At 39.5% G+C, this 13563-nt stretch overlaps 1 protein-coding gene across 1 annotated transcript in view; it reads right to left on the bottom strand.

The window, feature by feature from the left end:
• The window catches only part of glceb (glucuronic acid epimerase b), a 54174-nt gene that overhangs the window by 28770 nt on the left and 11841 nt on the right, over positions 1-13563 (bottom strand). Inside the window, exon 2 of the mRNA XM_041937492.1 lies at positions 532-648. The gene's annotated coding sequence lies outside the window, so the exon portion shown is untranslated. The remainder of the gene's footprint in view (positions 1-531; positions 649-13563) is intronic.

Here is a 13563-nt window from a genome sequence, read left to right as displayed (position 1 = left end):
TGGCTGTGGTATGGAGTGGTGTGTCATTATCCAGAGATTATAACAGTGCTGCATGGAGGTGTGTGTCAGTGTCTCAAGTCCAGCAGTTTCTCTTCATGCAGACGCACAATTACCCGTGTTATACAAGCTAATGAACCCACAGTTAGTTCAAAGGGCTCCATCTCTCCTTATGCTATCAAAGATGACTCAGTGATGAAGAGCAGGGATGCAGAGCTTAGCTGGACTTGTAACAGCTCTGCTTAATCATTTCATCATACGAGCAAGACTGTGGCGTTTTTCACAGTAGTTATGAGATCATGCAGAAATGTACAATTTCATTTGTCCGTGTAATGAAGTCGAAGACAAATTAGCATGTAGAAGAGGTTGCACTGCATGTACAGTGTGCTTTCTAATTTCACATGCAGTTAGTTTATTTCATAAAACAATGTTTCAGCTTGGCCGTGATTCAGTTTCTGCTAATTGGGACCTGAGGACCTTGGACATGAGGGTGTGCAGCCCTAAACTGAGGACTGTTATGACATTCATACTGACCTCTAATCCATTCACAAAGAAACGGCCAACTGGCTGGACATCCTGTTGACTTTCACCGCGGAGTCTTTCCACAGCTGGTTCTTCAGGTCCTTTCTGCTAACAGTTGCCTCACAGCACCTACACAAGACAGAGGAGAAAGTGGAATTCAATTATTGTGGCTTACAATTATCTTTAAAGGTACAGTGCATAAACATGCATACAAATCTGTAATTTTGCATGCTTGACGTACAACAGCATAACTGCAGGTCTGTCTGAATATGAACATACACAGACATGCACATACGCATAGATGTTGCTGTTTCCTGGTTTTGCTCATGCCATTTAAATTTTTGAGTGCCTCTTTTCCTGTTTCCTGTGAAAGATGTGCATCTGTAATCATATATGTGCTGTCCTTTTTACTTTAATTTAAATTGATGAGATACTCTACCCTTATCATGTGCTGGTAAAGAAGACTAAAAGTCTAAAAGCCCAGCTAGCAGCCCCTAGAACAGTCCTTCCTTTTGTTGCTTTTTTTCTTAATTCGAGGACATATCAAGCTTGTGCCTCCTTGTCGCAAGTTGCATGTTCATGAGTTGTGAGCTGATGAATCGAGAAATCGTGTTCCCTTCTTCACTTGTTTCCTTTATCTATTGTGTTAAATAAAAAATAACAGCAGAATGCTATTATTATTTCCCACCACTAGTGGGACCACATCACTTTCCATCAGTTTTAAAATAATTACTTAAGGCTACTCAGGGTCACATCAGGGCGGAGAATTGCAGGTTTAGCTCGTATTAGTTACAGTAACTGATTGTTTGAGAATCACGCAGAAGAATGAATTTTATTCTGCATCTTGGTCTAAACATTCTCACATGAGAAAAAATTAAAAGGCTAAATGTTTCTGGAGGTAAATTATGATTGATTGCTCCTGCTCACTAAGCAGGCTTTTCAATGTAAACTATTCTGAGGGAAACAAAATTATTAACTGTTGTAATTCTTTTTCACTGTGGCTAATTATAACCTTAAATCAATGCCCCATAGACTTTGACGCTGATACTCTATAAATTAAGATAAGGAAACAAACACATATTTGTAATTGCAGCCATGATGAATTTATAGGCTTTCCGACAGCAGGGTTATTAATGTAAAGCCAATCTATCAGTGCAAATATGCAGAGAGTGACATGGATACTTTACTCTGCAATTAATCTCACCAATGTATTTCTAGCCCCTGTTGAAACAGGCCATTAAACTAAAGAAGGTGCCGAATTGCCATTTCAAAGAGAGCATATTGATTTTTTGTATGAAATGTGCTTATTGACAAAGCAATTAAGTTAGATATTGTAGGAATAAAACCCGCTCGGCTCCTTCTGTCATTGCATGGCCCACTGCAGTTTTACAATGCATGAAGAGAGAAGAGACAGAGGAAAGAAGGCTAAGAGAATGTGAAATGGACCAAACAACAGGAACATATCACATTAACATGCAATCCAATTAGGGATAATTTGAATGAGTCAAAAGCATAATTCATCGCCACTGTAATTAATCCTAAATCAATATGTAAACCGCATGTTCCTCTTTCTCAAGCACAGGTTGAAGATGGATCTGAAGAACGTAACAATGGAAGATTACAGAGTGCCGATGCCCAGCTGAACCAAAGCTGTCTATCCATCATTAACAGACTACAGCCTGTCTGCTATAAACAGGTATCAAGTATCAGAAGAGGCAGACAGACCAGCTTTCCAACCTTTTTTCTGTTGCCAGATTTACTGCCCTTCAACGCTGTTGAAAGGAGCAAAATTCTACTACTTAAGGTAATTTATCTTAAAAACGTGTAGCTACAACCTGCATATATGATCTATACCGTATAAGGTCTGAGAAACATTAACAAATGAATTTTTTATTCAATATTGCTGACGTAATTATGCTCTGATGAGAAAATGGGAGGGTATGTTTCTTAAGTGAGTGTGTAACCTGCCTTGATCTGAAAGATGGCACATGTTGTACCCAGACAGAGTGAAAAGGAAGCAGAAATGTCAGTAGTCTTAATCAATATTCCCTGGCTGCTGTATGGGCGTACTGATGCCTTTTGAAGCAGGTGTGCTGCAGGCAGATGGTGAGAATTAGAAAATGAGAGCAAACGACAGCCTGGAGCAGCTCATTCTTCCTGGAGCTCATCCTGCACCACTCATACCATCTAGGCATTTTCCAGGCAATTCATTCTAGATATCTCCTCTCTGAACATCTGGATATAGTGTTGTCTTAGCTAGGACACTGCACAGGCATCCTCTTATACAGAAGCCAAAGTCAGATGATCAAAAAAAGTCAAACAGACACCTCTCTAAAACAGTTCCAACATTACAGCCTTCATGAATGTTGGGTTAACTGCAGGACTGTTGTGTTAGACTGCATTAGATTTTAGCAAAGTGCAAAGAAAAAACAGGCAACTGAGTGTAATATTAAACTTATTAAGCTTCAGGAAATACAAGCTGTAGCGCCTCATCACGCAGCAAAGGCCATGTATTTAATAAATGACTATTTAGACCGTCATCTGGTAACTACACTGACAATGAGTCACAATACATCAGGACGTGTCTGATTCAGCTCAGCAGGTGATTGATTAGCAGCTCTGCTAACCAATGTCCTGGAGGAAACCCTGAATATTGATATATCTTTCAAAACAATGACTGAATTGAAAAATGGGATTACCTTTGTCGGTTTATTGTATTTTTATTTGATCAAGACAATGCGTAAAAGATGTTTCATTTCATTCAAATCATTCCTTATCGTCAAATGGTGTTTATTCAAACACAGGTGTTGTTAAAAATGGACCGTGAGTGAGGGGTCCTGATAACAGACATATAAAGCCATCTTATCTGCAATAAGACTGATATTGCTTCCGTGGTATAAGCTATAGTTAACACTACACTCACTACAACAGAAAAAAAAACAACTTATTTGCTGAAATATAATAAGAAATAAGAAATAAACTGCAATTACATCTGACTGGATCGTGAAAAAGCTTCTGCTTCTGAAGAAGTTTAATTATAAAGTTGAAGTCGAACCAGGCCAAAGTATGAGTTATGAATATAATCTCTTAAGGATGTGTAATCAAGGGCAATGAAAGCCAAGGAGAACTCCGGCTCCTCTTCAAGGTGGCTTAGCATGAGCTCTCAAAGCTTAGCACTGCACTGACACCATTTTCATAGCCTTTACATATTGTCCCATTTAATCGACCTTTCTTAAGCAAGGGGTTGACACCTCGCCTATGAATCATGAACATCAACTTTATGGCTCTCTCCTGTGAATACATTTTGAACATTAGGCTGAGGATATTTCTTTTACGGCGGCTTGACTGAGAATTATATTAGGTCATTAAATATTTTAGTCGCTCCTCATTTGCTGCCATCCTGACACAAGCAGCCATCTATCAGGACTCCTAGCCGGGGTAAAAAGAGAGATGGTTACCCATCTGTTGGGCATTCATAATACATCCATTTTCTCTGGGGAGTCAATGGCTGGCCAAACATTGAATGATCACACCACTGATGCCACCATGGTGCCAGCCATCATTGACCATCTGATGCCCAGAGCAATATCCAAGAATTCTGAGTCTGCAAAGTGAAGGGCTTGTTTAATTGCGATTTGTTCTTGCAGAGATGGAGCTAACTGATTAAATGTGATCACTTCTTATTAGACATTACATCAACTCTGCTTCTTCACACACACACACACACAAACCAGATGCATTGTGATGCACATTTTCAGATTCACCACATCAAGCAGTTCTAAGGTTCACTTCAGTCAGAGTTGAGGGCTGCAGCTAATTATCATATTTAATATTGTATAATCTGCTGCTTTTTCTCAATTACTCAATTGTCTAGTGTATAAAGTGTTAAAAACAATTGTGAAGATATGAACAATTTGTCCAACTAACAGTCAATCAAACAGCCTAAAATCAATTAATCAACAAATTGCTGCAGTTCTATTCCAGTTTAGTACAGTTTGTTTCTTTTCCTGGTGCCGTCTTCCTCCATGTAGTATTATAAAATTAGTGTTTGAAAGACACATATCTGTATGCAAACTCTAATATGAACGGTCCATTCTGTTATATGTGAGAACAAAGAGATATAGAAACAAAATGCCACTTTTAGAAGATTCAATCTGTCATTGGATGGGACACAAAAGAGCAAGTGTCTCTTTTCAGGCTAATTTACATTATGTATGTTTCATATCAAAAGGTTAAATAAAACATGCACTCTTGAAAAGGAAATTGAAACTCTAGCTCATCACCTATTAATGGCCTGTCAAAAGCGATAAAAATGAGGTGATCTGGGGTACATTTAATGGACTGCAAAGAAGGAATACAATGCTTCTACATTAATAATGGCCTAATTAAATAAAAAATTGCATCCCCAAAAATCAAGACATGGCCAAAAATAAGGTCTTAACTCCATTCCCCCAAAAAGCCAGGTGCCGATCTTTGCTTTCCGAACCTCTTATCACAACCAACGTGATTCTTTTACCAGTTCAATCAATGAGCACACTTAAAAAGCCACAAACCTCGGGGCCCAAGCTAGTCACCAAAGCAAGGCTTACTCTCCTAAAGTATGGGCCCCATGCCAACCTCTTCCAACTCTCAAAACATTAGGGTAATTTTCACACTGGATTTAGCCAACAAAGAGGGTTTCAGTGGCCCTGCATCACATGCTGAGAGATGCGTTGTGGCTGTCACAAGTGTTCAGGGATACAGACAGTAAATTCTGATGTTATTTAGTGGTGCTTTGCATACATTTAGGGGCTCTGTCGCTCCCTTTTTGTGCCTGAAAAAACGCTGGATTGTTGCAGTGAATTACACCCAGACTGGGTGCAGCTGTTCACCCACTGGAAAACACTCTTTCTTTCCCATGCACAAACAATGTTCCATTTGCGAACTCCCCAAAAACTAGACACTTCAACACTTCACCTGTAGCCCCAAAAGACAGCTACCCTTTAAATAAAAATACACCCAAAGATTCTTTCTGCATTCAGCCATTAGATCACAGTAATATCAGTGTTGGAGTGACACAGTTGAAGGCTGAGGCAACAAGCACCAACACGCTCTGGGGAGACAGGTGGAGTCAGCGTGCAAACACAGTTCAAAACAGAGAAACCTAAAAAAAATGAAGCGTCTCTGAGAGCCACTCCTGCTTTGCACTCCAACTCTAAACGGAAACAGGATGAGAGGATAAGACTTGGAGTGGGAGGCAGCAAAGGCAAGCTTGCGAGAGGAAGCCATGATGAAAGTAAATAAGAGTTTGGAAGTTTTTTGGAAGCTGAGTAAATACCCTTGGTGCCTGTCAAGACTCTGCGGTGCTCTTTGCAGTGAACTCTGCCTTCATGCTGGTAAGCAAAAGCTGGTGATAGAAAGACTATACCATCATATTCCAGCAATGAGTCAGAGAGGCAGCAAAGAAATATAAACACACAGCAACCTTCAGCAACAGCAATAAATCAGCTAAGGCACAGGAATTATTCATTATCTCATTAAGTATGCAAAAGATGAAATCTTAAACTTAGGAACACCAAAGTAGTCCCAATGTGAGACTTCATTTTCCACAGACGTGTTATTTTGCTGCCAACCTTGAGCTGAAGCTCATCATGTTGTGTGTGGTTAATAAATGGAGTCGGGCTGCAGCCGACGATTATCTTTGTTACTGATTAATCCGCAAAGTTAGATTTTCTTGAGTAGTCGATCGTTCAATCTACAGAATGTCAAAAACATCACTTTTGCTTGAAAAATGACAGAAACTATTAATCACGTAACCAAGTAGCTGCCAATTACTTGTCTGTTAATTATCTAATCGACTGATCAACCAAATGTTCTGCCTATAAAACGGATCTGATCTGTGGACGTTCCTTTAAACTGAAGTTTAAACTTTGGTTTGTCGACTAGTATAAAAGTAAGAAAACACTCAGAAAACAGTCAAAATTGAGCCCAAATTAATCTATACGTTGTGCGAAAAAATACTGCATATATTACAAGAGCCATTAGAAAACATTAATCATGTTATCCAATCACCAAATCCTATTTTAAAGGCTTCTGAAACATGTGGGACTTTGCATCGTGCATCATAAATATTGCACCTCATCCAGTATCTAATGTGTGCATTAATAATAATATAAAGTAGAAACATCTTATTGGGGTCTGTCTGGGTCAAACTAATCACTATAAGCAGATGAATATGATATCCAGCCTTTTTTCTCTCTTTTTTTTTATTATACTCTATATACAGTCTACCGTTCTGCTCCCCCAGTCCAGTGAGTGGTGGTAAAACAGTATGGCTGGACACAAATGACTGATTTTTAGTAGTTTTTTTTAGTTACTATGACCAGACACCACCAAACACCAGAGCCGCTGTGTATGGGACATTAAGCAAAATGCTCCTTTTAGTGCTTCGGAGCAAGCTATGTTAAAGCTAATGTTGTTACCTGCTATGCAACGTCTAAAAAGCTAAATTAACCCTCTTGGGTCTTTCTGCCTTCTTTTTCTTATCATGTTTTCAATGTGTGCATGCAGCATCAGCCTCAGGTAGCCAGCCAGAAGCAGACATGTTGCTGTGAACCAGAGTACAGCATCATGGGAGTAAATTAAAAACGTAGAATTATTGTAGTTTTAATGTTTTTTCCATATGCTGTCATGCATGAAAAGAGTCAAAATGAACACTGTAAGCAGACCACTTGGTAACTATGGGCAGATCATTTAAACAACATTTGTATATGTATGCTTCTGTCCCAAGCTTTTGGATCCATATAAGCGGTTATGTAACTGTGATCTCTATAAGTGGTAACTCTGTAATGGTAAGTTAAACCGACTGGCAATGTTTAATTGATTAGTTGACTAATCGTGCACATCTCTGGTTCAAACCAAGAACCATTTTATAACAAATTTTCTCCTGAAAGAGTAATACCTTGAGTGCAGGAAAACATATATTGTCTTTCAAAGGACAGAGGGAGGGAAGTCTTGCAGACAAAGTACAGAAAGACAGCTGACACGAGAACATGTCCTACCGGCCTCTGCGTATCTGACGAACAGCTTTGAACTTGTTAGTGGCACAGACACCTCAGTGTGAGCCCTGAAAAAGCAGAGGGCTGTGCCCCAGCTGCCTTTCACATGAAGACAAGACTTGCATCTTCAGAACCTTGTTAGTTCTCTGAAAAGGCCACCGACTAGTTTGGAATATTAAGCAGCTCATGCTGTCGGAAATCAAAAGGATTTTGGAAGAGAGTGGGAAGCTTCAAAAAGGCTTTGATGGTATATATCGCTCAATCTCCAGCAGATATGACGGAATGAAGAAATAAAGACATGGGAACAAAGGGCTTCTGAGAGAGGAGTGTGGCGGAGGTTATTCTCTCCTCTCTGAATTCTGCATATATCATTATTCCTCAATCAGAGAGTCTTGCTCTTAAAATGTCAAGACTTCTGACTGAAAAGAAAGATAGCACGAGAGGGACAGAAATAGAAAACAAGAGGAAAGTGGGACACCAAAATGTTTCAGGTCATTGATCATAACAGGCACACTCAAGTAAGGCAAAAGCGGTTGTCTCACTTCCAGTAATGTCCAAATGCAAACTACATTTAGTGCATTAATAAGTAAGTTACATGTCCAAACTGCTCTGTGCTATAACGGCGGGCACCACTGTTTCTTTACTCTGTTTGGAAAAGGAAGCAACTGTTGTCAGGGCAATCCAAATGAATACTGAAATTTCGGATGACTCGTGATCAGGGCTGCAAAATTCCCAGAATTTTTATGGGAAGTTAAGCCCAATTAAGCCCAATTTCAATATAACAATCATATCTTTTAATAGTGAATTTGGTTTGGGTTAAAAGTATGCCCATTTAATTGAATTGTGGCCATGCACTGCATTCATCAGCACGCTCTGCCATCACATGTGCAGATAATTTTTCAGCTCCTATTAAATAGGAATTCAGTAAAATTACAACCCTCTGCATGGACAGCGCAGCCCACACTACTGCGAAAACTACTGCACTGTCTGGTTATATGACTTCGGTGAATATGTTTGATATTTTTTATGATATTTCAGTAAACCAGCAGATCATAGCCTAAAGCAAAGTACACAGTTTATAGCTTGTTCACACCTCCCGCTAGTTTTTGCTATCTAGCAGATAGCATGTGGGCTGTAGCTTGACTGAGCATGCTAAACTTCCACTTATTCTTAAATAGTTAAATAGTTTTTTATAAATTAGTTGTTCACTTTAAACCCTGAGGTTACACGTAGCAGGGTGGGGGGTCATAGGAAATGTTTCTTGCTGTTGCTCAAAGTTCAATACAACGTTAAAAGAGTCAACTAATTTAATTAAAATTCAGATCAACTTAATTGGTGATATTTTAATCCGCGTATGCTATGGTAATGCACAGGCACGACATGGTAATATATATATTTCCATTTATTCATGTTATTTCCTGTCAATTCCTGTTAATCCCCATGGAAAGTTCCACCTTGAATATTCCTGGAATTTTGCAAACCTACTCTAGATTCACTTTTTGTTTCCTGTTTGTCCTCTGATGGGAGGGGAACAGCAATGAGGGGATGGAAGGACATGGTTTCTGTATGAGGAAGCGAGGGGACAGATGCAGGATGCAGAGCAGAAATCCGTGCAATGAGTCTGTGTGGGTGAGGACACATTTCATTCAATTCTCTCTAGAGGAATCTAAGGTCAGGTTTCTAATGAAATGATTAGATCACCAGCAGTCTTTGCTGGAATAATTACAGAAGCGGCAAGTTCCCGCTGAAAGACTTAAAGACACAAGGGCATGCTGTGTTTTTTCTTGCTGGGACTCTTAGACAAACATGTTGATTTAATTACAGCACTCCTGTTGCAGTAAGAAATCAACCATCACTTTGCAAAGAAATTAGATTTAGCATGCTAACACATCTCCTGCAATACATCCTTTCTCAGAAAGGATGTATTGGATGTATTTCTCTGTCAGAAAAAAATAGGTTGTTGACCTTGAGGGAGGCTTTAATCCCGTCTTTGGTTAAAACATATCTGACGTCCATCTTCATCTTGAGACATAGTCCTTAAAAGTCACTGTAGAGATAATCAAGAGTCCGTTGTGAAATTTAATATGTGGCTCACCAAGCTAAAGAATTTCCCAGAAATGTCAAGAGTCTGTAGACGATCCAGCAACAATATTGCATATGTCTGGCAACGGGAAAGGTAAAAGCCTTGAGGTGATGTAAAAAATGGCTCTTTCTAGCAGCCCTTGTCTTTGCTATATTCTGCAGGGTTACCAATAAGTGGCCTTTCCAAGCAAATTATTACTCCAGTCAGGGCGGCAGTGTCCTGTCAATCTTGTTTTCTCTCTTCCCTGTAATTGCTCTGGGATAAATCCCTTCAACCTCTCTCTGCAGCTCTAAGGCCATTTCTTTCCCTCTCAGTCCGTCTTCACATCATGTGTTTACATGGCCACACAGGAATATGGTGAGAGAATTAAGGCAATTATGCTACTGTTTACTTGTAATTTCAGTGAATTAGGAATGTAATCTTCATGGTTTACAGATTGCACACAGCCATTTTGTGTTAATCGTGATGGAGATGCGAGTCAAACTGGTAAAAATACACGACAGAAAAGCCAGATGCATAAAACTCTGGAGGTTCATGACTGAAACTGTGCATGCCCAAAGGACAGAAATAAACATATGCATTCCTGTCAGATTTATAAAGCTTTAACGTACGCATGATTGTATTCTATCAATATCAGTCATTGTGGAACTGGTCCCATGTGTGGGGGCCAGATTTCCTCTCCCACGATGCAGGCACAACCTGTCACATGTTTGCACATCCATACATCTGCCTGCTCCACCAAACTTTGAATAAATGAAAAGTACAGCAAAATAAGCAGCGATAATTCACCAATTATGTCGTATTGGTGAGGTTCTCAAATAATACTGAAGCAGCTGTCATTACCAATGAACGTGGCCATTTATAGCACATTGTCATTAAATCATCACATGTACAATTAAGCACAGTGACAGCTCAGTCAAACATTAAACGGTAATCAATGGTGTAATTTACAAAGTGCTTCATTATTAAGGTGAAATTATTTCCACTTTATCATTTCACCTCTTGATAAACGTGTGAACACAGTGTGCTTGTTTATACATCTGGCCACGAGTGTGCGTTAATCTCGGCTCAGACGTAGTTCTTTTCTCCGATCTCGTGGCTGGTGGACACTAACACAGTGATAGGATTGAAGTCAACGCCATTCTTCATTGTGTGGTTTATTTTGGACTTATGAGGACAGAGCTAAAGTCAAAAACAAATCACAGGTTGTGTCCAAAATCACTCAAAATACCAATTAACCTATTAACTAAATACTCCTCATGTACAATCTAAGGCAACCCAATACTGCCATACAGTCTATTTGTTTTTATTCTACTTCTATGTTTTTATTTCATGTATGTCAAGGACAACCCCACCTTTAACTATGACCTCAGTAATTTACATGTAACTGAATTTACACATTTCCAACAATGTCAACAAAATGCAAACATTGTTAACTTCCTAAAGGTGGAATTTACAGCAGAACTGTAGTATTGAATTGCAAAAGACTGCACAGATGTACCCAATGAAGTGGCCACTGAGTGAACAGTACATTATATTTACCCTCCTCCAATATGTTTGACTGGCCAAATCCGAGTGTGATGTTTATGCTCATTGAACTCCCTCTGTGCAACAAAAAAGTAGTGTCCATGGCATCCACTAACAATCCCACAATGCATTGCATTTTTGCAACACTACACTTGTCAGCGTCCAAAATCTCAATTTACTGCTCACTATACACTAAACTGACAAGTGTATATAATATATATAAAGTAGCTAGAGAGCTACAGAGTGGTGCCGTATGCCTTTCTTTCCTGCAGGTGGAAACACTAATGACCTCATTCACCATCTGTAGACAGAAACCTGCCACTAAAGTAGGTAATGATGTTAAAGCAAGAAATGACTCCAAAGGTCCATTAAACTAAAACCTAAACAACAAACAACAAAGCACACCTTGAAATTTACTGACAACTGTGCTTGATTACTTTTCCTTACTTATAGATGCCTATATCTATGACAACCAATCTATATATATATATAGTATCATCTCATTTTATCATCCCACAAAAACAAGGCTCTTCCATGGCAGAGCCCCTCTTACAGTAGACGGATAAAGCTGGCTGGAGATATGACATTGAGATAGCCATGGTCCATCAAATTCGTCATTGCTAACAGGGCTGTCAGAGCTGAGCTGAATAGCAAATGTGCTGCTCACGCATGGGTACGGGTATACAGTACAGTGTGGAGCAGCAGAGGAGAGGAGACATGCCTGTACTCTGATAGTACAGCAAAGCCTATTTATTCAGCTGCACTTCTTCATATGTGGCGCTCCACAGAGACAGCTAATTCACTCCCTTTTCTCCAGTAAGCATTCCCGGGGCTTATAGACTTCAGCAGCATTTATAATGAGAAGGCAGATGTTAAAAAAATATAAAAGAAAAGACAGGAATCATTAAGCTCCCGTGCAAAAAAAATGACAAACAGCTGATATAGTCTCCTGGCTCAACATTCAAATTACCACAGGATCACAAGCATAAGAGGGCAAATAGGGGAGTAAATGTTATCTAACAGAAATTGTACATACTTCTGCTTGCAGATTAGACCAAACATTACATGGGACTTTACAAGTGAATTTTGAGTTTTGACCAATCAAATGAGGAATTACACAATCGCTCTCAGCCATCCAAATTCTGATGTAGGAGAAATTTGAAGCCTTTGTTCATCTCTTTTGAAGCCAATCTCTTTGTGTTTGCCTTATCAACTGAAGCCTGCTCAAAACTTTGACAACAAAGGCACTCTTACATCTCATCTCTCAGCCAGAGCTGATCTCCTCTACCATGCACTAGCCAGCCCTGATTTACAGCATTCATCTGGGACTCTGCTGAGACATGCAAGATGAATATCACTTTAATAACTCACTGACTGTTTGATTCTTGTGAGGGGCATCTACAGGCAATCTTAGGCCCTGTGAGATCTCCTTTAGTTTTTTCCCAAATTATTTTTTCTAAATTCCGTGTTTTACGATTTAAAAGCGTCTAATCGTGTGGTGGATGAGTAAAATCTCAACAATTCATAAAACAATACTGGAATGAATAACTTGAATTGGTATCAATGGATCTGATGGAACACAACATTGTACTTTTTCTTATCAAACGGATCTTCTGCAGGACAGCCGCCATATGCAGCTCCAACACAGCAGGTAAGTGGGTCTGACAGGGGCTACTCTCACATTCAGTCAACCCTCCTCCTCCTCATTTACAATGCTTGACCAGAAACGGATGAAGCTTTTACATTATTTCCCAACAGAATATCTGACTACGTGCAAACAGCCACAAAGCCAACAACGAACTTGCATCTTTCATCTGCCGATGTGTTTGCACTTCTTAGAGTTAATTGAAGAGAAGAGGCCTCGTTAGCGTACTGCTTCTCTCTCAGAGGACCACTTTGACATGACCAAAATGAAGCTGCATACTTTTATTTCTGTTCATTCATCTTAAGCACAGAGAAAAATGCTTATAATGGTAGCGAAAACCTTGCTCATTTTTATTAATTGCATCCACATTTGGGCAATTTCTGCAATACTCTGCGTTTTACATTTGATTCAAGGTCTGAGATTCCTTCCATGTTTTCTGCATTGCAGAAATCGTAGGCGCCTGCAAGAGTTTCCAGTTCACCTAACCTGCATGTCTTTGGACTGTGAGAGGAGAGCCAGTCGTGGGGAGAGGAAGCAAACTCCACACAGAAAGGCCAGCAGATTTTAGCTGCCCTGCCTTGTTGTAAATGACATTTTGATTTTGTGGAAATATTTGAACAAAGTCATCTGAATTTGAACCAGTTAGCTCAAACTTAAATCCTCTTTGACCTGCCAGTTTGAGCAGAAGCTCATTAACAGAGAAGCTGCTGAAATTATAAATAAAATGTCCCGCTCATTTGTGGGTGGGAAGT

Source organism: Chelmon rostratus, chromosome 1 (assembly GCF_017976325.1).
Source record: "Chelmon rostratus isolate fCheRos1 chromosome 1, fCheRos1.pri, whole genome shotgun sequence".
In the NCBI taxonomy this organism is placed as follows: Eukaryota; Metazoa; Chordata; class Actinopteri; order Chaetodontiformes; family Chaetodontidae; genus Chelmon; species Chelmon rostratus.
The sequence above is the reverse complement of the archived record's forward strand: the minus strand, read 5'-3'. Positions and strand labels throughout refer to the sequence as shown.